Below are 20094 nucleotides of genomic sequence, written 5' to 3'. Positions count from 1 at the left end.
CCCGCGTGTGTGTGTGGCGGGAGGTGTGAGGAGATCAGGGTGGTGGAGACGCCAGCAATACTGATTGTGTCGCTGGAATCATTTCAGCGGAAGGGAAACAAGTGGTTGTAATTTACACCCCCCCCCCCCCCCTCCAGAGAACCACAGACTACCCAGACAAGACTACGAGGCTGTACAAAAAAAGAGCCTTAATAAATAGCATATAAATTGTGGCTGAATTACCGCTTGTACAGCCTAGATAGCTCAGTTGGGAGAGCGTTAGACTGAAGATCTAAAGGTCCCCGGTTCGATCCCGGGTCTGGGCACTTTTCTGTTCTGCAGTTGTTGATTTATGGCTCGGTAACGAAATGAACGTGGGAGCCCTAGATTGTTTCAGTCGTAGGCTAGACATGTGTGTGAATGAGTGAAGAGCCAAAAGCCAAATTGTTAGTAAAGGTAGATTTCGATTATGGACAAATTGACTGGGAATCGAATGGTAGTGAGGCGTTGAAGACAAGCAGCATTGGGTCCACACAGTGCTGTAGCTGCCTTTTTTAGCATCCACGGTGAGATCTTGCCTGTGGCGAATGGTAGAAGTTGCAGTAAAGAAAGAATTAGAGAAGGTGGATGTGATTACAGCCACAGGCACCGGCACCGTGGATGCTAAAAAAGGCAGCTACAGCACTATGTGGACCCAATGCTATAGTCTTCAACGCCTCACTAAAAATGGATGAACTTTCTGACAGTTGGAAAGTGACGAGTGTGGACCCTATACACCAGAAGGAGGAAGGTAAGAGCGACTGAACTACCGGCCAGTATCACAAACAATTATTCATTGTAAGATATTAAAGAGACTAAGCACAAGATCGAGGTCCTCCTCGATCGATCATTTAGAACACAGTATAAGAGGTTATCAGGACGGAGAGAGGTAACGAGAGGAGTACCTCAAGCGTTGGTACTAAGGCGTATCCTCTTTCTAATAAATGTAAACCATCTAACAGAAGAAGAAAAGTCATGATCGGGGATTGAACGCCGACCTGCACGAAGCGAGACCGTCCCTCTACTGTCCAGTCCAGGTGGTTGAGCTCAGAACTGAGGACTGCAAAAATTACAAGATGACCTAGACAACCTCCAGAGATAATCTGAGAAATGGCTACTAGATTTTAATCCTTGCAAATGCAAGGTTATGATGATTGGAATTGGATTAAGACGACCTCAAATACAGTATTGGATGAAGGGATCGCTACTTCCTATATTTATGTAAGAGAGAAAGAGTTAGGAGTGGACATAATCTGATGCCATACTGTTAAACGTCCGGTTTTCCTTCAGCATCTTGGACAAACACCCATGTACCAGTATGCTGGGGCATCTCTCCCATGTACCAGTCTGCTGGGGCATCTCTCCCATGTACCAGTCTGCTGGGGCATCTCTCTATGTACCAGTCTGCTGGGGCATCTCTCTATGTACCAGTCTGCTGGGGCATCTCTCCCATGTACCAGTATGCTGGGGCATCTCTCTATGTACCAGTCTGCTGGGGCATCTCTCTATGTACCAGTCTGCTGGGGCATCTCTCTATGTACCAGTCTGCTGGGGCATCTCTCCCATGTACCAGTCTGCTGGGGCATCTCTCTATGTACCAGTATGCTGGGGCATCTCTCTATGTACCAGTATGCTGGGGCATCTCTCCATGTACCAGTCTGCTGGGGCATCTCTCCATGAACCAGTCTGCTGGGGCATCTCTCCCATGTACCAGTCTGCTGGGGCATCTCTCCCATGTACCAGTCTGCTGGGGTACCTCTCCATGTACCAGTCTGTTCTGATATCTCGTCTGATAAGATAAGAGCCTCCCACTTACATGATAGGGAAGGTTATATTTAACACGATAAAAGACGCTATCATTTAGTGTGTGAGGTCATGTCCCAGACGCATATCCCTGAAATATGCCCTATACTCCTCCCCCCCTGATATGCTCTACTCCTGGCCCACACTAATATGCCCTACAACGAGCACATGTCATAATGTAAGCCACTCAGCTATCCAGGGGCCACTCAGCGAGCATAATGTTGACATCATAGTGACCTTGCTTAGTGCAGACGATATAAATACTAATGGTAATATTAGAACTCGCAAACATAAATATCTTATAAACTAACACGTAAGAGGTAAAAATAACTCGTAAACAACGAGGAAGAACTGGTAGTGAACTTAGGTAGCGAGTTACGAGCTGATTTAGTAACTGTTTAATGTTTGTTTGTTTATACTGGTTAATGTGCCCATTATTAGGGCCCCCTGATCTCTCTCTCTCTTTTTTTTTTTTTTTTTTTTTTTTTTGAGATATATACAAGAGTTGTTACATTCTTGTACAGCCACTAGTACGCGTAGCGTTTCGGGCAGGTCCCTGGAATACGATCCCCGCCGCGAAGAATCGTTTTTTCATCCAAGTACACAATTTACTGTTGCGTTAAACAGAGGCTACAGTTAAGGAATTGCGCCCAGTAAATCCTCCCCGGCCAGGATACGAACCCATGACATAGCGCTCGCGGAACGCCAGGCGAGTGTCTTACCACTACACCACGCAGACTGATACTCTCGGGTATCACCCTAATTTTACCCAGGGCTTTCACCTCGTGAGGGAGCCGCTGATAAAATAAAACACTAATGTCTGGCTTTGACCACCTCTACTAGGAGGCTTTGACCACCTCTACTAGGAGGCTTTGACCACCTCTACTAGGAGGCTTTGACCACCTCTACTAGGAGGCTTTGACCACCTCTACTAGGAGGCTTTGACCACCTCTACTAGGAGGCTTTGACCACCTCTACTAGGAGGCTTTGACCACCTCTACTAGGAGGCTTTGACCACCTCTACTAGGAGGCTTTGACCACCTCTACTAGGAGGCTTTGACCACCTCTACTAGGAGGCTTTGACCACCTCTACTAGGAGGCTTTGACCACCTCTACTAGGAGGCTTTGACCACCTCTACTAGGAGGCTTTGACCACCTCTACTAGGAGGCTTTGACCACCTCTACTAGGAGGCTTTGACCAGCTCTACTACCAGCACCAGCGGAGGTCACACTGACGAGTCACTCGGTAATGAACTTAAATATGGAGAAGGGGCTCAGTGTCATACTATTTGGGGGGGGGGGATTCGGCTCAGAACTGTCCTGCTGTCATGAGTACACTAACTGAGCCACTGTAACTTACCCTCTATCTCCTTAGTCTTAGGGGGACCTCCTTCTAGTTGTTTCCTGTATGCTGTTGTCCGGGCTGCAGTTATTTCTCTCTTTCCTCTTAGAAATGTTCATCAGGACACGGTCAAACAGGGTTGTCTAATAGACAAACATTTGTTACAAACTGTGTGTCCACTCACAGGATGAGTGGACCTGCTCAATAAACTCGCCCCTCGGGGCAAAATTTAAAAAAAATGTGAACAATAAATAGTAAAAAATAACCTGGTAACATCAGTTAATGGTTCTACATAAATAGCGTCACTTTTCCCCTATGCACAATAGACCACGTGACTGACTCTGCTAGGCTGCTGCTGCTCTTCTGCAACCCGCTGTGCCTCAGTCATCTAGACTAGGCTGAGTACATGCAATTTAACACCATCAAAAAAACATGAACGCTCTTTCCTTGCATTGTGTCAGGCATCCTACATGACTCCATCCGCCTCTAAGACAGTCTCCGTGGTGTAGTGGTAAGACACTCGCCTGGCGTTCCGTGAGCGCTTTGTCATGGGTTCGTATCCTGGCCGGGGAGGATTTACTGGGCGCAAATCCTTAACTGTAGCCTCTGTTTAACGCAACAGTAAAATGGCGTACTTGGTACTTAAAATGGTTGTAACAACGATTCTTCGCGGCGGGGATCGTATTCCAGGGACCTGCCCGAAACGCTACGCGTACTAGTGGCTGTACAAGAATGTCACAACTCTTGTATATATCTCAAAAAAAAAAAAAAAAGACATATCGGTGCCCTCACAATTCTCTGTATCTCATCCTGAAGAGTAGCTACTCTCGCTACAGAACAAGTCTCCTCTATGGTGATTCATCTTCCTGGGAATCACTACTGGGACCATCCATCAGTGGCTCCTCAAATAAAGTAAGATCCTCTTGCAGCCTCTTCTGTATTACTGCTACAATAACTCTAGATGCACCACGTCCATCATACATGAACCTGTAAGTCCATTACCGCAAAAATAACAAGAAATCCTCCATCAAAACGTAAATAATATTTACAAGTAAATTCCCCTCTGCAAAGTGCAACACGTCTTGCAGGGTGCGTGTACGGTGGGGGTACTCCCCTACCTGGGCGAGTCCACTCCCAAACTGTCCGCCGGGGGGGGGGGGGGGGAGGCTCTCCCCGTCAGTCAACCCCTGACCCCGGCCGAGTGAGCATGCGTCGCTCCTGCCTTCATTATGCCACTCTTAATTTAAATAAACTCATCATATCACTTCGTTATCTTCACAAACTTTCTTAATCTACATTCATAAACACTATACAAGATCGCTGGGGGCACCATCTCCCTGCAACATAGCAACATGTGGCAAGCTCTTGCTGCAAAATATAGTGATAGCGACCCTGGTCGCACAACCTCCAAATATGGCGCTCTGCTAAGTCGCCCACAACTCTATTTTGACTGTCACTACTCCTCGGCTCCTCCCCAATCATGACTTGCGTGAGGAAGGTCATGCCACAGGTGCCAATCAGGTACACCTGCCCAACCAATCCTCTTGTAGGATTCACCACCTGTGGTTCCTCAGGGCCCGACCAACCCACTGGCTTCAGGTCGCCTCTACTCGTTGTCACTATGTCTCAGACATACGCCACCAATCTCCCTCCTTACGGGTTATTCATGCCCGTGCCACCTTTTGGGTGGCTTAATCTTCATCAATCAATCGCCCGCCAACAGCTTCCCTCACGAAGCGCCTCACAAATTCTTCTCCATAAGCCACAAATATCTTCCTTCTTCTGGAGCGACGACGTCCATGTCTTCAGACATCTTCACGACAAGTGACGTCATAAGACCATTAATTTCCCACATACTGCCGCGATGACGTCATTTTTGCGCACGGCGCGTCGCATACCCTCGCATACACACATGGAGGGGAGGCGGGGGTCATAACCCTGTCTTTGTTTATATTAGGTAATGATTACCAGCGGAGGATGCGTTGCAAAACACTGCAAAAGCCCACTATTGTAAATTATAATGACGATAATAATGAGAAAATTCGCAGGAGCCGTGATAAGAGTTCGAACCTATGCGGGTGGGGTGTTCCCACCGCACACGCCCTAGCCACTGCACCATGATATAAGGATTGCAACCTGGAGTTCTACTGAACATACAAGGGTTTCCTGAGGCTTCTACTAAAGCCGGTACTGGATATTCACACCATCTCCCCCCCCCCCCACGCACTCTGGCTTTGTCACCCAGGAATGTTCGACCTTTTAATAAGAATTAATTGAAATCCTCAGATTAAGCAAAATTGTAATTAATTCTGTCAATAAAGATGTTAATAATAATAATAATAATCTATATCCGTAACTCCTATTTCAACACGCAGAGTAATCACACTAATGTGTCTGCATCAGTGCATCAACGTTAGTGATGCACTGATGAGAAAATCCGTAGATTTTCTCATCTCACAATCCTGAGCACTCTAGGTGCAAACTCTGTGAGCAGGAACTACGGCACTATCTCCCGCACTACATCACCGAATGTCCAGTTATTAGACCATTCAGACCAGTTGGCATGAGGTACCTGGAGTTTTGCAATTTATTCACTCTCGTGTTCTTGAAGATATCCTCATATTGCACCCAAAATTTGCCAGTGCAAGCTACTGAACATATGGCCCTGTATGACTAACCATCCTGCGAGATGGGGACTTTTAGTATCACTGCTGCCTTATTCACTCTTGTGTTGATGATATCCTCATAATGCAACCGGAGTCTGCCACTGCAGAATAACTATCACATGTCTCTGTATGACTAACCATCCTGTGTGATGAGGATTTTTAGCATCACGTAGCTAGCTTTTTGACACACACTGTACTCCCCTTCATGTAGTCTAGGGTAGCTGCACAAATGCAGATATACCTAATGAATTAATAAAAAAATATAAAAAATTAGTCTGATTACTCTCGGTGTAACAATAATAATGTTTCTACTACTACTACTACTACTACTAATAATAATAATAATAATAATAATAATAATAATAATAATAATAATAATAATAATAATAATAATAATAATTGTAAGAATAATAATAATCGGATGAAAGAACACTGAAATGTGAAGTATTAACAATATAAATATTAAATAAATATGATTTTAAAAAGCAGTATCCTCGTGTAATACACACACAACACACACCCTCGTGTAATACACACACAACACACACCCTCGTGTAATACACAGACAACACACACCCTCGTGTAATACACACACAACACACACCCTCGTGTAATACACACACAACACACACCCTCGTGTAATACACACACAACATACACCCTCGTGTAATACACACACAACACACACCCTCGTGTAATACACACACAACACACACCCTCGTGTAATACACACACAACACACACCCTCGTGTAATACACAGACAACACACCCTCGTGTAATACACACACAACACACACCCTCGTGTAATACACACACAACACACACCCTCGTGTAATACACACACAACACACACCCTCGTGTAATACACACACACCACACACAACACACACCCTCGTGTAATACACACACAACATACACCCTCGTGTAATACACACACACCACACACAACATACACCCTCGTGTAATACACACACAACACACACCCTCGTGTAATACACACACACCACACACCCTCGTGTAATACACACACACCACACACAACACACACCCTCGTGTAATACACACACAACACACACCCTCGTGTAATACACACACAACACACACCCTCGTGTAATACACACACACCACACACAACACACACCCTCGTGTAATACACACACAACATACACCCTCGTGTAATACACACACACCACACACAACATACACCCTCGTGTAATACACACACAACACACACCCTCGTGTAATACACACACACCACACACCCTCGTGTAATACACACACACCACACACAACACACACCCTCGTGTAATACACACACAACACACACCTTCGTGTAATACACACACAACACACACCCTCGTGTAATACACACACAACACACACCCTCGTGTAATACACACACAACACACACCCTCGTGTAATACACACACACCACACACAACATACACCCTCGTGTAATACACACACAACACACACCCTCGTGTAATACACACACACCACACACAACATACACCCTCGTGTAATACACACACACACGCTCACAAACAAAGCAACAAAACCAGCTCAACAGGGCAGCAACCACCTGGCGGACCCACAACGACCCCACACACAACTGCGTAGCCTCTCCCCCTCCTCCGTCTCCTGTCCTAGTCTACCCCTCCGGACTACCCTAGGCACGCCTGGCAGCCTAGCCTAACACCCCAGGAGTGTCCATCCTATACCTCTATCCATTGTTGTTGTGTAGGAGTGGGAGAGGGCACGAGTTTGACTGACACAGGGAAATGGTAAGTAATCTTCAAATATAGTCTTCAGTCAAGGGAATTCTTCAATTAAAGCTATAGTCTTCATCTACGAGTAATCACCCACAGCTTTCACTGACACAGACAAAAACTGGGGGAGACATAACCACAGCATACAAAATATTCAGGTGAATTACAGCACGCAGATTTAATTCAAGACATTCAAATGTCAAGACGAGAGGACACAAAATCACTACATATCAGAAGCTAATGTAGCACCCATTATAGGACCCAAACGGTGTGAGAACCTGTACATCAGCAAGACTGAAGGTTCAGAGGTGGGACTCGGGAGCTCAAGGGTGAGTTCCCAGACTTGTAGGCGAGTACATGAGTGGTTATCAAGATTGTGGGCGGCGGCGGAGTTGACGTGAGAGCCTAGCGACAAAAGCCTAGCTCTGCCGCCCCGCACTACGCATCTATACGCCTCCTGGTCCGCTATTTATACCCTTCTCTTCCCAACGCTCGTACTCTCATACTTATACATGTATGCGTATACACGCTCGGGGGGATGAGGGTTTGCGATGAGAGGCTGGTATGCTTGAGTATCACTAGCGGACAGCGTATGTAGACTACTTATTAAACAACAACATTCATGGGTTAGAGAGGAGAGGTTGCAAGAGTGTTATTTCCGGACAGCTTGTCTCTGCTGACACGTGTGGTGGTGGTGATGGTGATGGTGGTGGTGGTGGTGGTGATGGTGGTGGTGATGGTGGTGGTGGTGGTGGTGGTGATGGTGGTGGTGTAATGGTGGTGGTGGTGATGGTGGTGGTGGTGGTGGTGGTGGTGGTGGTGGTGATGGTGATGGTGGTGGTGGTGGTGATGGTGGTGATGGTGGTGGTGATGGTGGTGGTGATGGTGGTGGTGGTGGTGGTGATGGTGATGGTGGTGGTGGTGGTGATGGTGGTGATGGTGGTGGTGATGGTGGTGGTGGTGATGGTGGTGGTGATGGTGGTGGTGATGGTGGTGGTGGTGGTGGTGATGGTGGTGGTGGTGATGGTGGTGGTGGTGGTGGTGATGGTGGTGGTGATGGTGATGGTGGTGGTGGTGGTGGTGGTGGTGGTGGTGGTGGTGGTGATGGTGGTGGTGATGGTGGTGGTGGTGGTGGTGATGGTGGTGGTGGTGGTGATGGTGGTGGTGATGGTGGTGGTGGTGGTGGTGGTGGTGGTGGTGGTGGTGGTGATGGTGATGGTGGTGGTGGTGGTGGTGGTGGTGGTGGTGATGGTGATGGTGGTGGTGGTGGTGATGGTGGTGGTGGTGGTGGTGGTGGTGGTGGTGGTGGTGGTGGTGGTGGTGATGGTGGTGATGGTGGTGGTGATGGTGGTGGTGGTGATGGTGATGGTGGTGGTGGTGGTGATGGTGGTGGTGGTGGTGGTGGTGGTGGTGGTGGTGGTGATGGTGGTGGTGGTGGTGGTGGTGGTGGTGGTGATGGTGGTGGTGATGGTGGTGGTGGTGGTGGTGGTGGTGGTGGTGGTGGTGGTGGTGGTGGTGGTGATGGTGGTGATGGTGGTGGTGATGGTGGCGTCTAATAGTGACTATGGTGAAGTGAAGTCTTGCTCTTTATCCCTCTCTTGTTGGACTGTTTTGCATGTTGCGTTATTATTTAACTATCCTGATGTTTGAATTCCTTATTCGATAACGGTTGACGAGGTGTGGATTCCATGCTGGTACTACATAGTCTTGCAGTGTGCATATTGCAACTTACAATGTACATATTGCCATGAAAGTGTTTTTTATTAATGTTTGTAAGTGACATTTTAATAATGTTCGGAGCTTCCCATATTCTGCAGTTATAATATTGTTTGTGTATGTGTCTCTAACGTTAGAATTATATCCTCTCAGATTTGTCATTTTCCTTACCCTAATGGGTTAGTTACCTCTTAGTCTCCCTCTCTTAGCGTCATTATCCATTACTTTACACTTGTTAGGGGTTGAACTCTAACACTTCTTGAGTAAAACTTCTCAACGGAATAGACTCGATCCTCTCAATGTTTGCTGATGATGTTAACATTATGAGGAGGATTAAGATAGAGGAGGATAGTATGAGGCTACAAGATGACCTAGACAAACTGAAGGAATGGTCCGACAAATGGCTACTAAGTTCAACCTACGTATATGTAAGGTAATGAAACTAGGCGGAGGAAATAGGAGGCCAGACACCGAATTGGAGATGAAGTCCTTCACGAAACAGACAGAGCGAAAGATCTAGGAGTTGATATCACGCCAAACCTGTCTCCTGAAGCCCACATCAAACTAATATCGGCGGCGTATGCGAGGCTGGCTAACATCAGAGCTGCCTTCAGGAACCTGTGTAAGGAATCTTTCAGAACCTTGTATACCACGCAAGACCAATCCTGGAGTATGCGGCCCCAGCAGGGAACCCGTACCATGTAAAGCACAAGACGAAACTGGAAAAAAAGTAAGAGGTATGCCACTAAGCTAGTCCCAGAACTAAGAGGCACGAGTTACATGGAAAGGCTGCACGAAATGCACCTCACGACACTGGAAGACAGAGTTTGAGAAGACATGATCACCACAAAGAAAATTCTCAGGGGAATTGACAGGGTGGACAAGGATGGACTATTTAACACGGGTGGTACACGAACAAGGGGACACAGGTGGAAGCTGAGTACCCAAACGAGCCACAGACACATTAGAAATAACTTTTTCAGTGTCAGACTAGTTAGTAAATGGAATGCACTAGAAAGTGATGTGGTGGAGGCTGACTCCATACACAGTTTCAAATGTAGATATGACAGAGCCCAGTAGGCTCAGGAATCTGTACACCAGTTGATTGACAATTGAGAGGCGGGACCAAAGAGCCAGAGCTCAACCCCCGCAAGCAGAACTAGGTGAGTACTTCTGCTCATCAAAGCAGGTGGTATTTACCGTCTGGGTTGCCACTTGCCACTTTTTTGGGGCATATTTATAGTGGGTCGCCGCTCTATTTTTGTACACAAGTACGTAACCGTCCTGTCCATCCCCCCCCCCACCCTCCTGGCCCCATCCCCCCACACTACCACCATCCCCCCACACTACCACCATCCCCCACACTACCACCATCCCCCACACTACCACCATCACCCACACTACCACCATTACCCACACTACCACCATCACCCACACTACCACCATCCCCCCACACTACCACCATCCCCCCACACTACCACCATCCCCCCACACTACCACCATCACCCACACTACCACCATCCCCCACACTACCACCATCACCCACACTACCACCATCCCCCACACTACCACCATCCCCCACACTACCACCATCCCCCACACTACCACCATCCCCCACACATGGACAGAGAGGACGGGGGAATTTACCGACAGGTCGCATGTGGTAAACAAAATAGCTGATATATGTAGGTAGAAGAACTATCAGTATACCAAACAGTATAAGAGGCAATCGTGAATAAGTAAAGAGTGAAGACACATGATAATATGGCGGGTAGATATGGTCAAGTCAAAGGGGTAGATATGGTCAAGTCAAAGGGGTAGATATAGTCTAGTCAAAGGGGTAGATATGGTCTAGTCAAAGGGGTAGATATGGTCTAGTCAAAGGGATAGATATGGTCTAGTCAAAGGGTAGATATAGTCACGTCCTCTAACCGTCCCTGCAGCGTGGTCACCGACGGTAAAGTGACAGTTACGTGTTAACTAAGTGAGGGAGTGAGGGAGTGAGGGAGTGGGCAGTATGGTGATGGTCCTTGACATAGTGTGATCACGTCAGTCAGGCACGGGAGACATCTCCCGTCCACGAGGCTAACCATAGCCTGTGCTTCTTGTCCCCGCTCCTGTGCCAGGTAAGTTACGGGCTCACCATAGCCCGTGCTACTTGGAACTTGTTCCGAGTAGCTGAATCTATAACAACACGTAGTCAGGGAGGGAGACTGAGGCAGGTCGCCCTCAGAGCACGGTGCTGGGGGGGCTGGAGCCTCAGGCTTTAAGCACGAGGTGGACACGTGAAGCAGGACCGGTGCCCTCTGCGAGTACCATCTGGCCTGAGTCACAGTGAGTGTTGTCTGGCTCTGTGCTCTAAAACACTGAACCATCAATGCTATGATACACACCTGGCCAAGATGAGCAGCCAGGTGTTTCATTAATTTTGGTCCCGAAAATGGCGAGGGCGCCAGTATTGTGTATATAAAATGTATATATATAAAATGTATATATATAAAATGTATATATATAAAATGTATATATATAAAATGTATATATATAAAATGTATATATATAAAATGTATATATATAAATTCCTACCCGACTTATACTCGGTATGAATGTAACTAACTTCCTCACCCGCACTGCCTACCCAACCACTTGGAGTGGACGGTAGAGCGACGGTCTCGCTTCATGCAGGTCGGCGTTCAATCCCCGACCGTCCGAGTGGTTGGGCACCATTCCTTCCCCCACCCCCGTCCCATTCCAAATCCTTATCCTGACCTCTTCCAAGGGCTATATAGTCAAATGGCTTGGCGCTTTCCCCTGATAATTCCCTCCCTCACCCACACTGCCACCATATGTGCCCAAGAAAGATAGTGTACACTCTACATTATTAAAACAGTTAACACTGAAAAGCATCACTGAAAGTACTCAGAGTATGGGTAACGATGTTTATCAGTGCTATACCGACGGCTGTGTAGAAGAAGGTGGACGATGTACCGGATGTGCATGTAACATATTTGAACAATCTTCTCTCGTACATACAGCAATGAAGCGCGTCAATGACTGGGCAAGTACAACTCAAACCGAACTTGCAGGCCTTGCCACTGAATTTTTAAAAGACAAAGGCACTGTGACTAGATACTGTGACTCGCAGAGTGCACTCCTGGCATTGAACGCACATAGTAGTGACACCCAGAAAATAATCAGTGATATTCGAATGAGTGTTTTAGCTGCTAGAGAAAACAGATTCGAAATTAAATTCCTATGGATACCATCACATGTTGGCATCTCAAGGCATGACACTGTTGATATGCTTGCAAAGACAGCCTGTAGAAAACCAGTGGTAGAAATTGATATGGGTGTTTCATTAGCAGTGACAAAGAGAATACTTAAACAAATATCTAATGAAGATCTTACCGACCTAACAAATTCACAAAGACCTGAAAGTTGTAGCATTAAATATTATCATAGATATCGTGAGGAGACATTCACATATGGGACTAATAGAACAAGAACCCGGCAATGTGATGTTATAGTGGCCAGAATACGCCTGGGATATAGACGTATCTGGCAGCTTTCTCAAAGCCCAAATGTCGAGTACACAATGTGTCAACTTTGTGAAAGTGAAAACATGCACTCTCTTGAACATTATAGTGTAGAATGTCCCATACTGACTGACTTTCGCCCTCCTGGGCTAAGGTATGCTGAACTCTGTAGTTACTATATGAGTACTGGAACACTTGATGATATATTGGACTTGTATCCAAGATTGACCATGTAATGTATCAAAAGCACCTTAAAACCACAAACTACCCCCCTACTTAACAAACCATAAACTATCCCTCAATTAACAAACCAAAAAACTACCATTTATACAACAACAACAAAAATAGCTTAATTTATTATATATTAAAAATATGGGAATAAGAGTAATAAAGCTGAACACAAATGGAAGAAAATATCACCCGGCCAGAGTGGAGACATGTAGGCGAGCACAGTGAGCGGTGTCTGGACAACGATCACCCGGCCAGAGTGGAGACATGTAGGCGAACACAGTGAGCGGTGTCTGGACAACGGACACCAACTATTCTGTCCGGCTGAGCGGACAGAACACTGGACGCGTGATCCTGTGGTCCCGGGTTCGATCCCGGCCGCCGGCGAGAAACAATGGGCAGAGTTTCTTTCACCCTGATGCTCCTGTTACCTAGCAGTAAATAGGTACCTGGGAGTTAGTCAGCTGTCACGGGCTGCTTCCTGGGGGGGGGGGTGGAGGCCTGGTCGAGGACCGGGCCGCGGGGACACTAAGCCCCTAAATTATCTCAAGATAACTAACAACGCTACAGGTTATTGGTAACAACACATTACAGGTATTGTACAGCACTTGACCTTACTCCGCTGGCTGACGCAGGAGCTGAAGACCATCAGGCGGGGGTCACAGGACCTGATCACCAGGACCCCTGAGCTTGGCCCCCAATGCCACTATTCGCGACCCCAAGTAGCACGGGCTATGGTGAGCCCGTAGTTTACCAGGAGCAGGGCTGTAACTATGATCAGCGAAGTTGCAGAATCTGTGGTGAGAGTGATGGACACCGCCTTGACCACTATCTTCGTGAATGTGAACACCTGAGAGACATCAGAAGTATGTGTAGAATAATAAACCCCACATTGTTTGAATTAGGAAAACACTATTTGTCAAATATTGATACTGTTCTTAAAAGATTTCCCCATTTTGCACCCGCAAGATAACGTAAGCTTTAAAGGGTTGACAGATGTTAATCTTCTTGTTTGAGGAGCTGTTCACTTGAGACAGTTAAGCAAGTCCCAGCTGTGTCTGGGTACAAGTGACAGGATGAACAACCCAGCGGGTTTTCTTCCTATTGGGGAGTGTTGTACATGCTGCTATGGCGGTGTGTCCACTCACAAGATGAGTGGCGCTGCCCAATAAACTCGCCCCTCGGGGCAAAATTAAAAAAAAAAAAATTATCTCCCTTCCCCCTTGATATCAAGGGAACCACTTATATCAAGGGGTACTCCACACACCCTGGCTCAGCTCAGTTGCTATCTCGACACGTTACCTAAAACCAGCATTGTCAAGCTCACCACCGTTTAGGTAGAGAGCCGTGCCAGGCACCTGGGGGCAGCGGGGCCACTCCCACCTGGGGGTATTATTAGCCCGTGGCCGCATCCAGGGTTATATGTTGCAGAATTTAGGTCATGCACCCTACACACCGCCAGGCTGGTGGGCCCGTCCGCCCGCCTTCCCGCCTGCCTGCTCGCCGTTAGCCCTCGCGTCGTGGGGGCAGGAGACGTACCCATCTCCTTGCTGGTAGTAACTGGTGTCCGCTCGAGGTCATCCAGTACACGGACCCTTGTTTGTATGTGTGCGTGTGTGTGTGTGTGTGTGTATGTTTATGTGTGCGTGTGTGTGTGTGTGGGAGTTGCTGAATATATTTGTTGTCATAGGGTCCATATGTGAGCAGACTTAACAGCTCTTAGAAGCTCACTCTGCGCTTCTCAAACATTGAACCATCAATGCTATGATTGTTGCACTAGGAGAACTAGCATAGCAACACCTACACTAGGCCACCTAAACACACTTAACCAAGTTAATGTTTACACTATTGGCACCCGGGACCTTCCCATATTATAGAATCCACTGCTGCCTGTGTAATATATTAGGGTGGGGGGGAGGGGGTACCCAACTGTACCCTGGTCTCTCTCTTCCCCCCTACCCCCACTCCCTCTCTTACCCCCTTTGCCAGCCTTTCTTCCCTTCTCCACCCTCCTAATCCTCCCCCCCCCCCCATCCCCTACCAACTGTGTATCTATCTGTCTCTATGTATCTATCTGTCTAGCCTCAGAAAATCTCTGAAAATCTCTATCTCTGCCTCAGAAAATGTAATAATTAACCTGTGTGAACGGCGAGAGTAAGCACCAACACTACAGGAAATACATGTTCTATTATATTTCAGACTTCATGGATATCGCAAAGGCAGGGGGGGTCACTATAAATGTTGATATTTCATAAAACATGGAACCCTGGGCTCACCCCGACGGCCCATGTCACTCTCCGACCCGCCAAGATTCATGTTGCAGTCAGGCAGAGAGACAGACACACATTCTTTTTATAGATACTGACTAATTCAGTTACCCAGCGGGACACAGACGGAGATTGTGGTCGACCTGGCAACATTCCATCAAAAACAAATCCAAGAAGATTATGAAAATAAATGGAACACATACGACATGTCAATGTTAACGTGTTCACAGAACACCAGTGAACAAAATAACACCAGTGAACACCTGAGAATGTAATGATAATGCACAGAACACATCTGAGGACAAACAACCTCAAAATGTATAATCACAGTGCCGGAAAACTCACTACACTACAGTGGAACTACAGTGGAGTTACACAATAGACGTAATGACGTGATACAGCACGTCCGTGGCTGCCAAACTGACGTCATGGTGCTGCAGGAGACACAGGGGGGGGGGAGGGAGGTGACGTCAACTCAAGCTTAAGTGGCTATCAGCCGTTCTCTATGCCCTTTGAGGAAGTAAAAAAAGGAACCTCATTACTTAAGTAATCACCAATACCAACTCAAGGGTTGATGATCTCTACATGTTTTAAATAGGGGCGACGACGATCGAGGGATCGGATGCGCCCCGCCGCGCCCGCGAAGGGTCAAACACAAGCCCAAAAAGTACGAATCGTCAAGCCTAATCGCAAAACGAATTACACCAACACTGGAAACTAATATGTCTTGCGGCAAATAAACATACAGAGAGGCAGATGATTGGGAAGCCCCAGGCGTCCCTCAGGGTGACAAGCACCGGCCCCGCCCCATACACTCTCAACCCGTCCTCTTAAAAATAACGTCACTTTTCGCTCGTATGCGCGCTATGGCCAAATTTGTATGTATTTTGAAATGAAATCGACTCACTAAAGTGACGTACTGTCCCGTTTTTTGTTTGAGTCGTCCGGGTTACTCGGCAAGCTTAGTAAAGGTTTATTCTTTCCATTAACGTTTTTCATCCCGTTTGCACAGAGAACACCTGGGTAGCAAAACCAAAACATCGGCGCCCCAACTAAAACGCAAAAGGCATCCAGTGCCCCCTGAGAGAGCAGAAGCCGGCCGCCCACCACGGCTGAGGGCACACCAGGAGCCCACCAAGACCCGCCAACCCCCAGCACCTCTCGGCCAAGCCGGCGCCGGACACCGTCACCCCGCCGGGAAAACCAGCCAGAAAAAGGTTCAAAATCTATCAACAATCCCGTGACCCAAGGCGATATGTGCGCCAGGCGTCGGACCAACCAGAGCGTTGAATAGGGATGCCAAACGGCAGCAGGAAAGCCAAAACGCGAAAAAGGAACGTGATTCGGCGGCTCCCAGGCGGAGGAGGCGTCCAGACGTCCGCCCGGCATCAAGGTTGAACCATGTTGTTGTTGTTATAGATTCAGCTACTCGGAACAAGTTCCAAGCAGCACGAGCCCGTAAGTTACTTGGCATAGGAGCGGGGCAAGTAGCCCGGGCTATGGTGAACCCGTAGATGACTTACCTGACACAGGAGCGGTGCTGTCGGTTGAACCAGGAGTCCGATCTCTACATGCACGACGAATATGAATCACTAGGGGGAGGAGCCCTCTGCTTAAACAACAACACATTCCACATAAACAATCAGCCATACTTCTGAAGATGTTAACACGAGAGTGCTCAAGTAATTTCTTGTTTTACTTTTCCTCTTCATATAATCCATCCATATGTGTCACAGAATAAACTTAACCTTGACACATTACCTATATTTACTCGAGGAACCGTTCGTGTTGGTGGGTGATGTGTGACTGTGGGCGTGGCCAGACACACACATTCTGGTGCCAGTTGTAATGAGCTTAATATCGTTGGACTGAAGGGAAGGGAACAATCAGGAGAAAGCGCCAAGCCACTACGACTATAGAGCCCTGGGAAGGGGGGGGGGGATCAGGATAAGGATTTGGGATGGGACGGGGAGGGAAGAGATGGTACCCAACCACTTGGACGGTCGGGGGATTGAACGCTGACCTGCATGAAGCGAGACCGTCGCTCTACCGTCCACCCCAAGTGGTTGGACTGAAACTTCTCACTGTATGTTTGCGGAAGTGAAAATATCAATCCTGGGTTGTGAAGAACCAACTTACGTCAGTTGCGGGAGATTAGATTACACTCTCCTGCTGAACGCGCAGGCTAGGGATGCCCGTGTCAGGGTGTACACTGTACTTAGTGACCACTGGGCGCTGCTCGCCACCCTCGATATGAGCAAGAGTGAGAGAAACAGTTAACCCGGCCTGCGGCTCACAAAGACCCCCAAGGGTCTTTAAGGAACTAATACACAAGTGGAGTGATGCAGTATCCTCCCTTCCTCCCTGCAGCAATAAGCAGAGAACAGCACCTGTTGTATGGCAGAACAATTTGGATAGCAAGAAAACAGTCTAGTGACGACGAGTATGGACAACTAATCACAACCCAGGAGATAAGGCGGGCAATGAAAAAAAAGGCAAAGGTAGTACGACTGGAGAAGATGGGGTCACTTACGACATTCTTGATTCACTGCGTTAGGTGTCGCAGAATCCAATATTCCACCTCTTCAGTAAATCTTATCTATGTAGAGTGTTGCCAAAAAACTGAAACACGCAGTAACTCTCCCCGTAACGAAATCAAAGGATCCCGGTAATTAGAGACCTATTAGTCTTGCATCATGCACACGCAAGGTCTTTGAAAAGATCACTTAAATCGCTTGTCACATAATATTGATAAGAATAAGGGAAGGGGGTCAGCGGATTTGTTAAAGGTCAGAGCACAACCAATTGTATCGTTACTGAATTGAAATTGAAATTGAAATAAGTTTATTGAGGTAAAATACACACAAAGGGATGAGGTAGCTCAAGCTATTCTCACCCCGTTCAGTACATCGTGTTAATACATACACAGACACACATCACAAACAATAAACATATTACCAAACATTCTGAGAGATAAACATATACATATAGTTACTTATTTAGCAAATGACACAGCTATAAGTACGCTGCTTTTGTTGACATCAAAGGAACCTTTAATTAAATTAATAAGGCACAAGAGATTGTCATCTCAGATAAGCTTGCATGCATGGGTGTCAAGGGGAGACTCGTGGAATGGACTGAAGACGGATTTCTTCAATCCATTCCATAGATCATTTTCTGTTCCGACGGATTATTTTCGATAACAATGAATATGGAACTTAGGACCCTTCACCGAGAAGTGTTAAGTGCGACAATATCCTCATGAGCGCCATTGATAATACTGAATTTTCAGAAGGAACACAGCAAGTCGGATATGTAGGTGGTGTCCAGATAAAAGCTTCCACTTCTATACAAAATACAAAAGTCTCTTGAACTTCTTGAAAGGAAATGTATTAAACTCGGTTTCACTCCTCAAATATTTTTTATTATTTAACATCTTTATTGACAAAAATTATTTACAATTTTGCCTAATCTGAGTAATTCAATTATGCCTTATTGGAGTGAAGATAATGGTACACAGAACAGTGTGACACATGACTTTTGACCATCAGTGTGACATATGACCTTTGACCATCAGTGTGACATATGACCTTTGACCATCAGTATGACATATGACCTTTGACCATCAGTGTGACATATGACCTTTGACCATCAGTGTGACATATGACCTTTGACCATCAGTGTGACACATGACCTTTGACCATCAGTGTGACACATGACCTTTGACCATCAGTGTGACACATGACCTTTGATCATCAGTGTGACATATGACCTTTGACCATCAGTGTGACATATGACCTTTGACCATCAGTGTGACATATGACCTTTGACCATCAGTGTGACACATGACCTTTGACCATCAGTGTGACACATGACCTTTGACCATCAGTGTGACACATGACCTTTGACCATCAGTGTGACATATGACCTTTGACCATCAGTGTGACACATGACCTTTGACCATCAGTGTGACACATGACCTTTGACCATCAGTGTGACACATGACCTTTGACCATCAGTGTGACATATGACCTTTGACCATCAGTGTGACACATGACCTTTGACCATCAGTGTGACACATGACCTTTGACCATCAGTGTGACACATGACCTTTGACCATCAGTGTGACACATGACCTTTGATCATCAGTGTGACATATGACCTTTGACCATCAGTGTGACATATGACCTTTGACCATCAGTGTGACATATGACCTTTGACCATCAGTGTGACACATGACCTTTGACCATCAGTGTGACACATGACCTTTGACCATCAGTGTGACACATGACCTTTGACCATCAGTGTGACATATGACCTTTGACCATCAGTGTGACACATGACCTTTGACCATCAGTGTGACACATGACCTTTGACCATCAGTGTGACATATGACCTTTGACCATCAGTGTGACATATGACCTTTGACCATCAGTGTGACACATGACCTTTGACCATCAGTGTGACACATGACCTTTGACCATCAGTGTGACATATGACCTTTGACCATCACTGTGACATATGACCTTTGACCATCAGTGTGACACATGACCTTTGACCATCAGTGTGACAGCAGTCGGTGAGATTTTCTTTCAAGAAGCAGATGAACTTGTTTCGGTAGTCAAGGTGTGGTCGTTAAGACAACGTCAGATATACTCACCTAGTTGGGCTTGCGGGGGTTGAGCTTCGGCTCCTTGGTCCCGCCTCTCAATCGTCAATTTACTGTTGTACAGATTCCTGAGCTTCTCGAG

At 46.8% G+C, this 20094-nt stretch overlaps 1 protein-coding gene and 1 non-coding gene across 2 annotated transcripts in view; one reads left to right on the top strand and one right to left on the bottom strand.

The window, feature by feature from the left end:
* LOC123757830 (uncharacterized) overlaps nucleotides 1-20094 on the bottom strand; it is a 160063-nt gene that overhangs the window by 68550 nt on the left and 71419 nt on the right. The window lies entirely within an intron of this gene.
* Nucleotides 233-305, top strand: TRNAF-GAA (transfer RNA phenylalanine (anticodon GAA)). Its single transcript has one exon. It is a non-coding gene; the product is annotated as a tRNA-Phe (tRNA).

The sequence above is a fragment of the Procambarus clarkii genome, chromosome 40, assembly GCF_040958095.1.
Source record: "Procambarus clarkii isolate CNS0578487 chromosome 40, FALCON_Pclarkii_2.0, whole genome shotgun sequence".
In the NCBI taxonomy this organism is placed as follows: domain Eukaryota; kingdom Metazoa; phylum Arthropoda; class Malacostraca; order Decapoda; family Cambaridae; genus Procambarus; species Procambarus clarkii.
Note: the sequence above shows the minus strand (reverse complement) of the source record. Positions and strands in the feature narration are given on the sequence as shown.